This window comes from Cryptomeria japonica, chromosome 4 (genome assembly GCF_030272615.1).
Source record: "Cryptomeria japonica chromosome 4, Sugi_1.0, whole genome shotgun sequence".
Classification (NCBI taxonomy): Eukaryota; Viridiplantae; Streptophyta; class Pinopsida; order Cupressales; family Cupressaceae; genus Cryptomeria; species Cryptomeria japonica.
Genome location: NC_081408.1, coordinates 199,661,483 through 199,680,571, shown reverse-complemented (window position 1 = coordinate 199,680,571; position 19,089 = coordinate 199,661,483).

Below are 19,089 nucleotides of genomic sequence, written 5' to 3'. Positions count from 1 at the left end.
ATGATATTTTCCTATAAAAAAAATGCCTAAAAATGATATGAGATTAGATGTGCCTATAATAATAATGCATAAGATGAAAATGAGATGGGATCCTTTGTGCTCCAAACTGAGGGATATTTATAGGATTTCCAAGGCCGGGAGTGAGGTGGCAAGAATAAACGGTCAAGATTGAGTCTGAAGATATCAAGGGTCAAATTGGAGGAGGTTGGAGAAGAGGTTGGAGGGAGGGACACTTGTCATCTCTGTGGTGACAAATGTCAAGGATCCTTTCTCATAAGAGAGAAAGTTTCCAAGAGAGGAGACATGTGGCATAAGTGCCATGTGTCTCAAAAGGAGAATATCCAACCCATAGGAGGTTAGGATGTGCAAGATAGGATAGGGTTAAATAAACCCAGGATTAGGTGGAAAGGGTTAGGTTAGGGGATGGTTAGGTTAGGTGGTTAAAATTTAGGAGGCATGTGGATAATTTGAATTCCAAATTTCAAATAATAGGAAAAGGCTAATTAAATTTCAACAACTCAAAAATTGATTTGTTTTAATTAATTAGGGGATTAGAAGAAATGAATTAAATGGGTGGATTAATTAATTTAGATTAATTAATCAAAGGGGACTATTGAAATGAAACTATTAAATAAATCCTTAGATTTATTAATAAGTAGATGAATTGGGGAATTTCATCAAATTGCTAATGAATTCAATTAAATGAGGAAGGGGGATTAATTAAAAAATTGCTTATTTAATTAATTATATTCATACCATTTTTAGGTGTATACAAGTAGAACCACTATGGAATAAGGGCACATGTGTCTTTTGAGTCAACATGGGAGAGACCAAAAGAGATCTCAATGCTTTGCATCTTCCTCAAGTAGAAAACACTAGGGATAACAAATAGAAGAAGGTTGCAGAAGAGAGAGAAAGAGAGAGAGGGAAGATCTAGGATATGAATGAAGCTAATCAAGCAAATCATCTGCCTCCCCATCTCGCTGAATATTATTTTAGGAAGATGGACAATGTGCAAGAGGAGAAACTTTGAGCATAGTAGATGGAGCTATCTCAAGTTCCAAACAAGGACCATGCTCTAATAATGGATCACTTTGTCTATTACTAGGAGCTAGGACTAATGCTTGTGAAAACTATTTAGATAAATCATTGTCAACATCAATATATTCATATTCATTAGTTGAATCAATATTGTTAGCATGAACATCATTTTCATCCATCTCTTCACTAAGATTTATAAAAATAGGATCTTTAATTGGAATAGAACATGAATCATCATTTTTCTTAAGTATTTTATCTCTTGGAGGTTTAGGTTGAACTTCATCCCTAGGGTTAGGAAAAGGCTAGAAAAATGGGATCATGTCAACATTTGAAGTCTTCAGGGAGCAATTAGGTTGAGAAGCAAGTTCATGAACTATAGAATGGCATCTTCGTTGGTGTTATCTTGCACAATAGTTTCTTTTAGTTTTGGCTGAAGGTTGTGAGGGTTTGGGATCAATAGGCATAGAATTCTTCTCTTCTTTTAAAGAAAGATTCAAAGGAGAAGGCTTTTAGGTTGAAATATATGAGATGTTGAGTGTTTTCCTTTATATAATGTAGGAGGGGAAATCACAACATATAAGGGAGGAGTAGAAGATGTAGGAAGAGTACTGAGTCCATCATGAGGAGGAGGAATAGGTCTATCATGAAGAAGAAGAATGAGATTAGGGTCTCTAGGCTTTATCAAGGATAGGATCATCTCATTATTCCATCTTTGATAAGATTGAAAAAGAGCATCACTTTGAGGCTTAAGAGGTGTAAATTGTTTACACCAAAAGTAATCAAGATTAACATCTCCTTGCCTCATCATGGGTTGGTACATGCGTTAATTAATTGTTATGATTTTGTCATCAAGAGGGAATTTTAAGTAACTATGAATTGTAGAAGGGATTTCTTTCATGGAAGAGAGCCAAGGCTATCCCAACTTCACACAAAATCGTTATGATATAGAAATAATAGTAAAATTAAAATCTAAAGATATAGTACCAACCTCAACAGGAAAGGTAATAGAGCCAATAGTGGGACAAGATAAAATTAATTATCACATAATATTTATCATATGTCACTTGATGCAATTGTAATTAATACATATATTCTTCAGTTATCACATCTACCATGCACGCAGGATCAATGAGAACACCTCGTGAGAGCATGTCTTTAATCCTCACAGTAATGTATAATGGTCCATCAGGTGCTTTAATAGTCTCACTAGGATCAAAGATAATACATAGGTCCTTAAGAGGTGTAGGTTTATCAATAAGATTCACCACATTATTAGAGTCAAGACCAAGATCATTAGGAGAAAAGGCAAGATGCTCGAACTCAATCACATTTGTAGAATGAGAAGGCAAAGGATTGGTAATTATTTAGGGATTTTGATTCAGAGGAGCTACATATTTGTTTCCTTTGTCATTCACACTAGCTATAGATATGGTATTGTTATCAATAAGGTCTTGGATCTTAATTTTTAGGGAATAATTGATGATATTGGAAAAAATGCTTTATCATCATAATGAGGTGGCAAAGGTTTAGTTGTGTCAATTGGTTTGATGGGAGGAAGTTTTTGTGTGTGGGAAAAGCGGGTCTATGAAACTCAAAATGTGAAAAAGTGGTCTCAAAGAGGTTTGATCACACACCCACAGGACTTCTTGGTGCAAATTATGGAGTTATGAAGAATGACTCAACTTCCCAAGGCTGGTTCCATGGTTCTCTATCTCACAAGGTCCCTCAAGCCAATGCCTTTGCTCTTAGATCACTGAGCATAGTGACTTAGGGATGGCTAATGCAAGAACGAGGGATGCTTTAGATTGATTTAGTTATGGAAATGCATCCTAAGCTATGCATGATTCTACAAATGCAACAAACTAGATTATAAGATGACAAGATTAGTAGAAACACTATCCTAACATGATATACTAGTTGATGTTCTAAGATAATGATAAAGAAAATACTCTAAAAATGCTTATTTAGACTATTTCCTAATACAAAAGAGGCTAATGTGTTGATAAAATTCAGCATAAATGAGAGACTAAAGCCTGCATGGATCCTTAAAGTGGAGGAAGGAGAGCTCTATTTATAGTGAAAATAGGGCAATGGATGGCCAAGATTGAAAGAGTTAATCAAGGGTCAAGTTTGAAAGTTGGCAATCCATGTTTACAATTTTCACCAATGAAATGGTGACAATTGTCAACATAAGACCAGTTGAGAGGAGAGGTAGGAAGCATTAAATGCTTGAGAAGACCTAATGGTTACCCTAGGGGGTAAGGGTTAAGGTTAGGTTAAGATTATCCATTGGATAAAGCTTTTACCCAAAGGATAAACTCTTGTGCAAGGGTTAAAGGGATAACCATGGTCAAAGCAATGAATTCTTGATGAGACCCCTGGGTTAGATGTGGGTTGAGTTTAGAGAAAGTCTCTAATCATGCTAGAGGGTTGAGTTAACCATTAATGGTTTGGAAGACTTTCAAAGTTAAGTTGTTGAAGCCTTTAATGGTTTTCAAAGACATTGAGGGTTTGAGAAGTGACTTCCCCTTGCTTAGGGATGTGACAATATTTAGGATATGGGTTAGGCTAATTTAGAAGGGATTAGAAGAGTCTAGAAGGGGGTTTAGGAGGCAAGTGGGAGATGTAGGATTTTGCAAGTGGATGAGGAATAAGAGGATTTAATTAAAATAAAATTAATTTATTTCAATTGTGGTTGCAACTTGCATTTGTAGGATTTTGCAAGTGGGGAGGATTTAATTAAATGTAAATTTAATTAAATGGGCTAGAAGGGGGATTTTAATTAAATGTAAATTTGATTAAATGGGTTAGGAGGGGTATTTAATTAAATGTGAATTGAAATAAATGTGCTAGAACGGGGATTTAATTAAATGGTTTAGATAGAAGAAGGGTATATTAATTAAATCTTAATTTAATTAATTGGAAGAATTAAGAATAATTAAATGAATAAAATTCACTTAATTCATTGTGCAACTTTTAGGTGTCTACAGTTTCAATGCATTTTTTGTATCAATTCTGTCATAATGCTATCCAAAGATTTAGAAAGAGGAGTAAATTCTTTTCTAAAATACTTGGATAAAGGAGGTAGACCTATTGTTGTGACTATTATCTAGGTATTATTGTTGCCATTGAACTTGATGAATCCATTGTTGTGCTTAAATGTCACAAAAGGTTATCGAGAATTTTCATTCTTATCAATCGGAGCCATTAGAGGAGAAGATCCAAATTGACTCACTTGAAGTTGATAGTTATGAAGTACGCACAACTACATAAAGCAAGTAAATTAAAAAAATAGAAGCTTATCCCTAATGTCTTTTTGTTGTCAATGAAAATTCTTTAAACATCTTGATTAGGCATAGGATAAAATATTTGAGATTAAAAATGCTTATATCTTACCAATAAAATCAATCTCTTTTTCTTTAACACCTTGCTTACAATGCATTAAATCAGTCAAAGTAATCTTAGGGCCAATATTATTGTAAAATTGTTGAATGAAAGAATTAGCCAATTGTTGAAATGATGTAACAAAATAAGGACATAAAGAACAATACCATTGCAAAGATTTATCTCTAAATGTTCTAGTAAACAATTTAGCCAAAAGTCTTTGATCATAGGCAAAATCATTACACAAAGTTTAAAATGTTTTCACATGAGTCATAGGATCACCTTTTCCATTATAAATCTCCAATTGAGGGACTTCTACATATTTAGGGGGGAAAACATGAACAATTGTTGGCCATTTGGTGGAATTTATTATGTGTTGCATTGATGCTTTTTCATTGATGTCAACAATAGCTGTTTGGATGCTTTACCGACACCCTTCTAGTCCCTGTAGGTTGAGTATTTTCTGGTTTGTTTGGATCCGGTGTGATCCGATAGGCTCTAATATGGTTTGGTTATGGAATTGTCTTATTCATGATACTCATGTTCATATTCAGTCGGTTGATTTTGGTCTGGTGATCGGATGCTATCCTATTTGCTTGGAAGCTTGGCTTGTGGTTCTGGTGAGGGTTTCACTGACAAATCTTTTGATGAAGATATTTGATGATATGTATAAGTGGTGCAGCCTCTAGTGGAGTTTTAGGATGTGGTTAATGATCATGTTCAAGACTTGGCATATGGAGATCACTTCTTTCATCTGTGGACCTATATTAGGTCTTAGTTGATCTAGGTTATGGACCGGCTTAATGTGACATGTGGATTGGACCTATCGATGTGTTTTCAGGATGTCTTATGTGTTAGATATTATTTTTTTGGTCTAAGGCCGACGTGTTTTGTAATTATGTAATTATTTTATTGTCTGGTAGTTGACCTGATTGTTTATGGTCGATGGTTTGTATATATGATGTAAGATCTCATTGTAGATTATATATGGTTATCATCAAGGGATGTAATGTGTGAATAATGTAATATCATTCAAGAAGAGGATTTGGTTGATCAATTGGAGATCGAATTGGGTTTATGTAAGAAGATTTAGTCCTTCAGTATTGAGCTTAATCGGAACTGTCCTCAGTCATAGGAGATGCTATCTTTGGAGTTCAAACACTTCTTCTAGATTGTAGTCTAGATTTCTATGTAGTCAGTGAGACTCCTTTTGTGATGAGCAGTGCGCTCTAGGTTGTTGACCTTCCTAAAAGTGCAAGCCCCTCAATTGTAATTCACATACTTACTGCAGAAGCATTATCTAACTGTGGGTAGGCTTCCCACCATGGTTTTTCCCTTTACCGGGTTTTCCACGTATAAATCTTGGTGTCATGTGGATGGTATTTATTTTATGATTATTGTTTATGCTTAATTGATTTAACTGCTATTCCAATATTTGGTTTAAGCATTCTGGTATCAATGTTTTGGGTTCTAGTATTAAAGTTTTAATTGCTTAAGGTTCCAGTAATCTATGACAACTGATTCGCTTCTCAATTGTCTTCTTGTTATTTGAACTGAGTAACAATTGGTATTAGAGCTTTGGTCCTCTCTATAGAAAGCTTAATTTCTTGAGGAAGATCCTATGGTGAGTAACATTTTAAGTTCATCTAGTTCATCTAGAGCTATTTTTTGGAGGTATATTCCTAGGCTTGATGGAACAAATTACATAGTATGGAAGATTCAGATGGAGACTCATTTGAAATGTCTTAGCAAGGAGCTTTGGGAGATCACACATAATTGTGTTACACCTCATAATCTAGCATCTGGAAATCCTCCTCCAACAAACCTGGATAAGGAGCTTGAGAATGATTGTAGAGAAAGAGAATCCCTCTTGTGTGCACTTTGTGATCAACAAATAATGTGATTGACTAACAAATCGTTTGGAAAGGCCATATGGGATAAGTTGGAGACTCTTAATGAAGGTGACCCTACAATAAAGATTGCTAAACTTGATGGTTACCAAGTGAGATATGAAAATGTGAAGATGGAAGAAGATGAAAGGATTACTACATTCATGGAAAGAGTAAATGAGATTGTTATGAGAATTCAATGTTGTGGTGGAACTTTGACTGAAGATGAAATTGTTTCTAAAGTTTTGAGAGCCCTACCACCAACTTACAAGATGAAGGCTACTGCTATTAATGAGTTGAGAACAATGACTAATACATCTATCAATGGAGATACCTTGGTTGGGAAATTATCTGCTTTGAGCTTGAAGAATTTGGACCTTCAGGAGCTGTGAAGATTGAACCTACTTTTCATGCATCCGCGTCAGCAATTAGTAAACAAGATTGGAAAGCTTTGTATCCAAAGGAATTGGATGATATGAAGAGATAAGATGATGAATTTGAGCAACTTGAAGCACTATTTGCGAGAAGAGTACCTACAGGACCGGTAGGAAGTAAGTATGAAGGAAAAACACCTTTTAAATGTTTTGCATGTAATAAGATTGGTCATTTTGCATCTAGATATCCTGAAAGGAATTCAAGATTTGAAGAAAGAGTTAGAAGATCTTTTAAGCCAAACCTTGGATATAAGAACAAGTATAAGTATAGGAAAAACCAAGACAAATCATGCTACATAGAACATGAGGAAGGTATTACTGATTTTGATGATGAACCGATAGAAGACTCTACTAGTGGTTTTAGCAATGGGAAGGAATGGGTGTTCCTAGCTATCAAGGAAGATGTTATGGGACTGGAAGAGAATGTACTTGAAGAGAAGATACTTGCTACTAAAATTGAAGACAAGGATGAATTGGTAATTGACAGTGGTTGTTCACATCATATGAGTGGAGATAAAGGGAAGTTTCTATCTTTGCAATAATTTGATGGCGGTTTGGTTAGATTTGGAGATGACAAAGCATGCATGATTAAAGGAAAAGGAACTATATCATTGGATGATAAGAACAATACTAACAATATTTATTATGTTGAAAGTTTAAGGCATAATCTTTTTAGCATAGAACAATTGGTGGATAAGGGATTTCAATTACACTTCAAGGATGGAAATTGCAAAATCATTACTAGATCTGGTTTGGAGACTAAAACCAATACAGAGACAAAAGGAAATATATTTTATTTAAATTCTGGTGAGAAGACATGTTTGATTACACAAATTGATGAGAGTTGGCTATGACATAAAAGGTTGTGTCATGTGAATTTTGATTGCATTGTGAAGACCAGATCAACTAAGGTAGTTAGAGATATACATAAGATTATGAAGCCCTATTATCCGATATGTAAAGAATGTCAAATGGGGAAACAGGTCAAAACCTCTTTTAGGAGTATACAAGAAAAATCTAATGATGTTCTTGATCTTATTCATACTAATTTGTGTGGCCCTGCTACAGTTAAATTTTTTAAGGTGATAGATATTTCATGCTAATCATTTATGATTATTCTAGAATGATGTGGGTTACTTCTCTAAGGGAAAAATCTGAGGCATTTAAAAAATTTAAGATCTTTAAGGCTAAAGTGGAAACTAAGACAGGATTGAAGATTAAATGTTTGAGGTTAGATCAAGGTGGAGAATTCACATATGGTGAGTTTAATAGCTTTTGTGAGAAGCATGGTATAAGAAGATAATTTTCTTCTCTCCAGACACCTCAGCATAATGGAGTTGTGGAAAGGAAGAACATAACTATCTTGGATGCTACTAGAGCAATGATGATGGAAGCTAGTCTACCTCATATCTACTGGAGAGAAGTAATAAGCATAGCGGTTTATACATTCAACAAAGTACATATCAAAGGAGAAATCGGTAAGACACCTTATGAATTATTGTTTGGCAATACACCTACAGTTAACTATTTCAGAATCTTTGGTAGTAAATGTTATATCAAAAAAGATAATATCATTGTAAAATTTGATCCTAGATGTGATGAAGGCATATTTCTTGGTTATTCTAATGAAAGAAAGGCATATAGATGTTATAACAAGAGATTACACAGAATTGTGGAAAATGATAATGCCAAAGTGGATGAGGTGAATAGAGGTCAAATCAGAGTTTATGAGAAGAAACTGGTGGTGGAAATGATTATATCTGAACTGGTAGAACCTTTATCGGAATAGAGTGTTGAGCTAGTTACTTTGACAGTATCAGAAAAATCTACAGTAATTGAAGAACCAGGAAGAGGAATAGAGAGTTAGATGACTCCTAAGTATGTGAGATTAAATCATTCAAAAGATCAAATCATTAGGGATAAGAACAATGGAGTAATGACAAGAAGAAGACTGGAAACTAATGAGGTATTTTTAATTTCACAAGCTGAACTGGTATCAGTAATTGAAGCATGTAAAGATGAGTATTGGTTGAAAGCTATGGAAGAATATTTAGATCAGATTGATAAAAATAACACATGGACTTTGGTTCCCCGGCCTAAAAATAAGAATGTTATTAGAACTAAATGGTTTTTTAGGAATAAATTGAATGAGGATGGTCAAGTTGTAAGGAATAAGGCTAGATTGGTTTGTAAAGGATATTCTCAGAAGGAAGGAATTGATTATGGAGAGGCTTTTACACCTACAGCTAGGATTGAAGCTTTAAGATTATTTCTTGCCTATGCTACCCATAAAAACTACAAGGTTTATCAGATGGATGTTAAGTGTGCATTTTTTAATGGGGACCTTGATGAGGAAGCTTATATTGAGCAACCTGATGGTTTTTCACTATCAGATGATACAAACATGGTTTACAGGTTAAGGAAAGCTTTATATGGATTGAAATAGGCACCTAGAGCTTGGTATGAAAGGTTGGATAAATATCTTTTGAAGCTTGGTTTTACTAAGGGTAATGCTGACAGTAATTTATATTATAAGATCACTGATGATGATATACTGATTATTGAAGTATTTGTTGATGACATTATTTTTGGACATGAAGATAAGTTATTCATGGAATTTTATAACAATATGGAGAAAGAATTTTAAATGTCTATGATTGGGGAAATGAAATTTTTCTTAGGTTTGCAAATTACTCTAACTAATAAAGGTATTTTCATCTATCAAACTAAGTATGCTAGGGAATTGTTGAAGAAATTTGGTATGGGAAATTCTAAACCGGTAAGTACTCCTATGGTTACAAGTGAGAAGTTAACAAGAAAAATTTTTATGCACCGGTAAATCCTACAACATACAAATCTATGATTGGAGATCTTCTTTATTTGACTCAGACTAGGCCTGACATAATGAATGTTGTTTGTATTGTATCAAGATTTCAGAGTGATCCTAGAGAAATTCATGAGAGTGTGGTGAAAAGGATTTGTAGATACTTACAAGGTACATCTAAATATGGTTTATGGTACCCTAAGGATGATGACTTTACATTATGTGCATATATAGATATAGATTGGGCTGGAGATATTGATGACCAAAAAAGTACTTCCGGTGGAGCTTTCTTTCTTGGAAACAAAATTATTTCATGGATCAGCAAGAAACAATCATGTACTTCTTTATCTATAGCTGAAGATGAGTATGTTGTTGTTGCTACTAACTGTACACAGGTTCTATGGATGAAGAAAATGTTGAAGGATATAAAGGTGGATTGTAATGCACTGATAGTTATTCAGTGTGATAACTCTACTGCTATTGATATATCAAAGAATCCAGTATTTCATTCTAAGACAAAGCACATATATATCAAATACAACTTTTTGAAGGAAAAGGTCGAAGCAAATGAAGTTAGAATGGTTTATGTGAACACTAAAGAGAAGATTGAAGATATCTTCACTAAACCTTTGCCTAAGGAATCATTTGAGTAATTCAGAGACAGATTGAGGGTTTCTGCCCCTCCAGTAGAGACTTGATTGATATGGTTTGGCATCAGTACAATATGCATTATTGGAGATATTTTCATTTCGACACTGATGTGGGGATGGTACTGCTTAGGGGGAGTAGTCAGCTTTGTGATTCAATGGTTTATGTTTTTTTGCTTTGATATTTTTGTTATATTTCTAGCATTTATGTCAAAGGGGGAGAGATATTGATGTGAAAAAGAAAAACTTAAGGAGTTATATACATTATGGGGAGAGATATATGTATAATTCAGAGCTTTATAGAGATATCATTCATAGGGGGATTTTGGTCATTGTTTCATAACTTCATTGCTATATCTTTATGTGGGATATTGTTGGTTGTCTTGCATTAGGGGAGACTTGTTTGGCATTTCTTGGTACTTAGATGTTTTTCACATCTAGTGTTTCTATCAATGCCAAAGGGGGAGATTGTTGGCCATTTGGTGGACTTGATTATGTGTTACATTGATGTTTTGTCATTGATATCAACACTAGTTGTTTGGATGCTTTACCGGCACCCTTCTGGTCCTAGTAGGTTGAGTAGTTTTTGGTTGGTTTAGATCCGACATGATCCGGTAGGCTCCGGTATGGTTTGGTTATGGAATTGGCTTATTCATGATACTCATGTTCATATTCAGTCAGTTGGTTTTGGTCTGGTGATAGGATGCATCCTATTTGCTTGGAAGCTTGGCTTGTGGTTCTAGCGAGGGTTTCGCCGACATAGATTTTGATGAAGATATTTGATGATATGCATAAGTGGTGTTACCACAGATTCCAATGGAGTTTCAAGATGATGTTGATGATAATGTTTGAGACTTGGCGGTTGGAGATCATTGCTTTAGTGTGTGGACATATATTGGGTCTTGGTTGATCTAGGTTATGGAACGGCTTAATGTAACATGTGGATTGGACCTTTTGATATGTTTCTGGGATGTTTTATGTGTTGGATATTATTTGTTTGGTCTAAGGCCGACATGTTTTGTAATTATGTAACTGGTTTATTATCTGGTAGCTGACCTGATTTTTTATGGTTGAGGGTTTGTATATATATGATGTAAGATCTCATTGTAGATCATATATGGTTATGGTCAAGGGATGTAATGTGCGAATAATATAATATCATTCAGGGTAGAGGATTTGGTCGATCATTGGAGATCAAATTGGGTTTATGTAAGAGGATTTAGGTCTCTGATATTGAGTTTAATCAGAACTGTAGTCAGGCATAGGAGATGCTATCATTGCAGTTCAAAATAATTCTTCTGGATTATAGTCTGGATTTCTATGTAGTCAGTAAGACTCCTTTTGTGATGAGCAGTGTGCTCTAGGTTGTTATCCTTCCTGCAAGTGCAAGCCCCTCAATTGTAATTCACAGGCTTATTGCAAAAGTATTATCTGACTGTGGGTAGGCTTCCCACCATGGTATTTCCCTTTACTGGGTTTTCCATGTATAAATCTTGGTGTCATGTGGATGGTATTTATTCTATGATTATTGTTTATGCTTAATTGATTTTACTACTATTTTTGTATTTGGTTTAAGCATTCTGGTATTAATGTTTTGGGTTTCGGTATTAAAGTTTTAATTGCTTAAAAAATACTCTAATCAGTATTTCACATTTGTTTGGTTTGCATTGATATGATTATTTGTAGGAAATATATTACACATACCGAGATATTATTCATAATACCTATGGTCGCATATGCAAATAGTTATTAATTGGCCTGTTAACAGCATCTCCCATGGCAAAAATCTTGATTTTTTATCTTTGAGCATGTGAAAACAATGCTCCATGTGCCAGTATTTACTACCCTCAAAATCCTTGGCTTGAGTAGATAGATTGCTATTATTATCTTCTCCACCAATTTTATAGAAGGTTTATCCCAGTTTCAATTGGCGATCTTTTTCGCTTGGCAAGCTAACATTTTCTTAATGCAGCTAGATAGGGACATTAAAGGGATGAGTGACATGAAAAATTCTCCAGTATGTAATACATGCCGAAGAGAGCACCTTGGATACATGCCTCAAAATTACAGGGTTAACATTTCGGTGCAAGAATGGGAGCAACCTTTTTCCGAACACATAATAGATGAACATCTTGGCTCAATTTTTCTTTCCCATAGTTATCAAATGTGGAAGAGTATCAAAAGTATAATTGGAGAGTATATTTTGTTTCCCCAATCAAGGAGAGTCATTTTCCCCTCTCAGTTGGTGTCAATTTTCCTTTCTAATGCTCTCAACCTTCTTCAAGCCATGCCTCTTTTGGAGATTATAGCTGCTAAAGTGGTGAGAGATGTTTTCCTTCCAGACAATAAGATTTTGCTTGAAGTGCAAAGGTATGACCTATGGGATGGAGCAGCTCACATAGGTGGTATCTTCTCATGGTAATTCCTCCTTAATAGGCATGTTTTCCTTTCAATTTACGACAACATCAAATACTCTCTGGAAATATAGAATTATGCTCTTATTCAGAGGGTTTTAGATAGACATTATAGGGACATTGGGCATGAAATGATGGTTCAAATTAAATAGAAAGTCAATGCACATCTTATTCTCCTTCACGCCCCTTCTTTTGTTACAAGAGACCCGAATGCTCAATCGACTACTCTGTATAATCTTGTGCCAGACCTCAATGCTCCTCCTTAGCATGGCCTTATTTTGGATGGTGGTAAAATTGGTTCTATGTCACTACATTAGGTCACTGGGGGTATGATCTTACCTATTGATTTATATGATGACTTGAAAAGGTATCCATTGGTTATGGAAGAATAGATATCTGAAGGGATTTGTTTTAAAAAAAGATTTGCTATGGTAGAAATTCGACGATGCCTTCAACAAATTTTGGCATTTTTTGGTTGGCTGGCTACTGAAAGTTTTTGCAACTAATATCTGTCAGAATCACTTGGGCTTAGTTGGAATTCTATGATAGTGACTGATTATCATTTTTGTAAAAGGGTCATTGGCCTTGTTTTGGGAATGACCCTTCATTTTAATTAGCCTCAGTTTTTAGATATTAGGATTTAAGCTTTAGTCTTAAGCTTTTTTAGGTCTCTATTTTTTTGAGTCAAGCTATAACCGAAGGTTTTCTCACTTGGCTCTTTCCTGCCAGTATGCTCGTCGAGCCATGTTTATTTGTAACATTTTTATTATTATATTAATATATATAAGTGGTCTTCCACTTTTGCCAAAAAAAAAAGAAGTTTTAATTGCTTAAGGTTTCGATAATATGTGACAACTATTTCATCCCCCCCCCCCCCCTCTCTCAGTTGTCTTCCAGTTATTTGAAATGTCTAACAACCACATCATTAGATAATGAGCTCACTACATCAAATATGAGTGCATTATACATTTATTGGTTCATGGAAGCTATTTCGTGTTGCAAGGATGACACTATTTGAGCTAGACTATTAATGGTTGCTTCAGTAGATGGGTTGAAATTGGTCATGTTTGATTGGGATGGAGGAGTAATATTGTTAAATTAAGGAGGAGGTGAGCACTATGATAGGTAGGCATGGGAGATTATTGTGTAACAAATGGAAGACTCACATAAGGAGGTATGAAAGAGTTTTGATTAGCAATGTTTCCCCCTTGACTAACATGTGTAGGAATAAAATTTTGTGTGGAAGTAGCCATGATCTTGGACGTGAAAGTAAGCACACTAGGCATAGAAGTAGGCATGGGAATAGAATTATTAACTTCACTAGGAGGTTGAGTGTAACCAAGGACTTCAACGCAACTTTTTAAAGGCCAGATATTAATGTCAACAATATGAGAAAGGTCTTGCAACAAATCAACACCAATTTTATCACTTTGAACAATTATTTTTAATTCTTCAATCAATGGGATAGCCTCACTTTTCGGGTATTGTTCACTCATCCACTATTGAAAATTTTCAAATTCATTGTCAATCTTCTCTAATTGGTCATCAGAAACCTTAGTTAGTGATTCACCCTCATCATGATAATTACGGAAAGAATGGGGATAAATGACATCATTTGTTAAAATAAAATAACCACCCACATTCTCATGAAACAATTTATCCAAATTAGGCTCCATATCCTTAGTAGTTAAACCTTTGGAATCCTTAATTCTACAAATTCCTCTCACAAGAATGTTATAACTAAGACTAATAGTTGTAAAACTCGAGCACAAAGGAGGGAAATTTGAATTTGAATTTGAAAATTATGATTAAACAATGCCAAATTTTGTGAAAATGATTGATTAACCAATTAATTAAGCAATTTGATTTGTAAATTTGAGAGACAAATGCATCTAGATCATAGCATAATATTCATAAAAATCATATCTAGAAACTAAATTGAAAATTTATGCAACCCTCATGGTAAATTTCGAAATTATAAATTTAGGTTTTTGTACATTCAACCACTAAATTTATGTAATTCAATTTGAAAATGAGATCTAGAAGGGAAAATTTGAATTATAAATGAAATGAATAATCAGATCAGAAATGATAAATCTATTACACAATCCACAAGCTTAATTTTAGAATTTAAAATTAGGTTTTTTGTGAATTTAAGCTCTAAATTTTTAAAGTTTCATGAAAATTTAAAATTGCAAATGTAAATTTGAATTTGAATTTGAATTTGAATTTGCATAAATACTCAAATATAAGAATGTAAATCAGAATTAAAGGTGTAAGGAGTCGGGTTCACCAAAAGGTAATGTTGAATAAAATTAGGGTTCCCACCATAGAAGGAAGAAACCACTAATTTTATTACTTGGGGAATATTACATTCAAAAGAGGGTTCCAATCCAATAGATCTAGTCACAAACTAGCAAGAATTAGAATTGAGAATTTTGATTGGATTGGGTTATTGATGATGTGAATTAATAAAACCTCTTTTGTAAATTGAATTGTAGAAATTAGGGTAGAAGTGTTATAAATTGAACTAGAAATAAGTAAACAATAAGCTACAATCATAGGATTGAGCCATGAACCTGGATTTGAGAAATGCAAGTAGATTTAGACCTTCTCCCCAAAAGAGATCCTAAAATGTTAGGACTATGGTGGTGGTCACCCTGGTCCTCCGAAGTTTTCACACTCCAATGGGGGATCGATTGTTAGACATATCTAATACCGAGAGTAAACTGAGAGGGGGGTGGTGAATTAGTTTACTATCAGAAATCTGAACTTAATGCATATCAAAACCATTAAACTAGAGCACAAAGGAACTCACATAGTTAAGAATAGAACATGAAAGCTCAGTACACACAACAGCAATATTTTGACGTGGAAAACCCAGTAAAGGGAAAAACCACAGTGGGAAACCCTACCCACAATCAGATGAATACTCTGCAGTAGTATTGTGAATAATTAAAATGGAGTTTGCACTTGTAGAAAGACCAACAACCTAGAGAGCACTGCTCATTACACAAAGAAGTCTCACTGACTTACAAAAACATTGGACTACAATTCGTAAAGAATGAACTATGAAAGTAACATCTCCTAATGATTGATATAGTTCTAGTTAAGCACAGATGTCTGCCCTACAATACAAAAACCTTCACCGAATGATATATCACTTGTTCACACATTAACCTTCCTTTGATAATGCAGAAAAAAACCATTCATCCCATCGATATCCAAATTACATGAATTTGTCACCTATAAATTTAGATCATCAACCTTATTGACAAGGTCGGCTAAACCCTAAACCCATAAACTTATAATAACAAAAATTACATTGCATGGTATCACCAGACCAATATTATGATTTACATTATATAGCATGGATCTAAATCAAGTAACCAAGAAATTAAATCTGCCGGAAATTCCGCTAAGACCAAAATCCAGCACACTTCACTAGCTGGTAGAAACCCTTGGTGAAGTAACACAAAAAGTCTAATTGGATCCAAATAAGACCACCATAACAGCACGCCAGCCAATGCAAAGCCACGAAACACTCAAAATATGATCAAGAAGCACCTTCAACATGATAGAAACCAATTCCATAAGGTAGACCAAGATCGTTTGACCAAAACACTAAATATCACTTACTGGTAAAGCTAACTGGGAAGCTAGAAGCTAGTTGGTACCGGTAAATACCAAAAGTGATAACAACCGAAGCACCAAATAATGAACCAACAAAATATAGAAAGCATATAGCCATCTAGAGTAAAGATCCAAGAACTGATTCTAGATATCTGATCATACCAGATCAAAATAATAGCCAAAACCAAGATAATCACCAAGACTAACCGGGATAGGTCCAACCGGGATAGTCTCCAACCGAGATACAGTGTTGACATCAATGACAACACTTAACCAAATCCATCATATTGCCAACATCGATTCATCACTATAAAATAATACTTATTGTGAAGATCATATCTCTGTACCTTTTTCCTACACACAAAAACAAAGGGAAATAGGCTGGAAATAGGGGTTTGCCTAAGTCAAACCCCAGTTTTGGAATTAACCATTAAATATAAATGAGAGATAATTGAATTGTAGTGATGTAAATGTTCTCCTTTTGAGGGAGATGTTAAATAATGACTAAAAAACAAATGATATACCTCCTTGTCAAGTTTTGTTTGTCTCCATAGAGAATTAGTGTTTCATGAAGTCTTCAACAACATAGAACATGAATTTCAACTCCAATGCTTGAATCTTGACCTTATTGCTACTCTAATGCTTGAAGGAAGACTATTTGTTTACTCAGTTGAATTTGAATGCTTGATTACTATATTTAAATATGGGCGAAACCAAGCCCCACGGTGGGCGCCAGACATGTACATAGTAAAGATTAACACCTAATGTACCAATGAAACATTTTATTGAGAGAATTTTAAATAAAAATCAAAGATAACGAAAGTTTAGTAAACCCCCTCAAATACATCCCATTGTCCTCTATCTCCAAGGACCATTTTAGTCTTCAAAATGTGCTCTCTGATTTTGCACAATGACTCAAATAGATGACTACTTGAAGAACGAGATTAATGAAATGAAATGAAAGCATCTAAAATCTATTATGAGAGCAACTACAAGATAAACAAAGCTAAGAGATGATGATAATGAAAACACTAAGATGAGATAATTAAGCTACTAATTTAAACCATGACAACCACTAAATATGAACAAAATGCTATTAAAAAAAAGCTACAATGAAGCTAAATGGATGCATGAATCACTCATAAAACTAGCATTATGACATCACAAACTCAAGGATCCTCAAAATGCTGGAATTTGCCTTATTTATAGAATTTCCAAGGCTAGAGATGATGTGTAAATAATCAATGGTTGAGATCAAGCTTGGAGAAATGGATGGTGGAGATGCAAGAGATAATTTATGAGGCATAGTGAAAGTGGTTGAAGGTTGAAAATGGTTGCTCATATTTATGACCAATTATGGGCTCAAGGAGACAACCTTGATTAAATAAGCATGAAGAAGTACTCAAGAGGTAAGGTGACAAGCACTCATGTTGACGTGAATAAATCCTTATTTATAATTTTCAAAATATTATTTTTACTTTTCACATGTTGAGATGGCGATGAGGTGGAAAGGTAAGAGGATGTAGATAAAAATAGAAAATGATGAGATTTGAAGAATTTTGGGAAAATGAATTATATAATTAAATTAACTAATTTAACTATACAATAGAAGAATAATTAAATGACTTGCATCTAATTAACAATACCCAGGCCAGATTTATGTGTATACACAAAGAAATCCTTATTTTTCCTCATACTTTGAATGAATGCGAACATCTAATCTTCAAATTGCCCATGACTTCCAACCCTACTACTCGGATAAAGAAAGTGATTGCCCCATATTTTTCTGGGTGAAATTTTGTTCTTAATATAAGCTTATGCAATTTGGATTTTACTTTTCCTTTCCTTATTTTGAACCATTCTTCTCTGATTATATTTTCACAGGTTGTCTTCAATTTTGAGAAATTTTCTACTGCTTGGCTTTTAGTCATTATTTTGACTAACCGAGGCCGAACAATACCCAATATTTTTTGTGATGCATTTGGGGTTTATATCTGCATATAGCCGACCATTATTAGTAACCATTCATTGATTTGGATCATAATTAAGAAATCATTATCGCACAAGCTCATGTTCTTTTGTAGCTATGGGATATTCATCTACTTCCACCAACTCGCTCTTACCGAAGTTCTTCATTTTATCTATAGCTATAGGCTCTCTTATTCGACCAATTAGGTCTTCTAGTTTGCAATCTCCCAGATGAGTATATCTAGCAGAAACCTCCCTTGTGGCAAATTTCACTCAAATTCTCTCTTGAACTTGGCCTTTCTAGAACCCATGTGTTTTCTATGTTTCCTAATGCGGATACATAATTACTAATAGTCTAGGTACAAAGATTATTTAAAAGTGAAAATTTAATATATCATTGCTTACTTGTTACTTGTAGTAATGCACAATTTAAAATCGAGGTTTTACAATACATATCTATGCAACTTGTAGAATTACCTTTGAAGGTTGAAGAGAATGCAATTTGTCATGGAGATTCGCTTTCCTTCATTTGTTCAAACCCAAAGCTTCTGTATTTGGAAATTTATCTTGCTAAATTTTATCATTATGTGTTTTTTCTTATGGTACATGTAAAACACATGATTTATAGCTAAAAGTAGAGAAAATATCATATAATCAATCTATAAAGTTACATACAACGAGTGGGGAATTCAAAAAAATAAAGACACCCTTTATTACATTTGTACTTCCATGTCAGAATGTATGTTTTCTTAACTACATGACATGTGTACTTCATTTTCTTCCTTGTCTTTCATTGAAATTTCCTAAGGTAGCTTGATTTTAGGCTTTTTGCGAGATTCAGAACAATTGGTATTT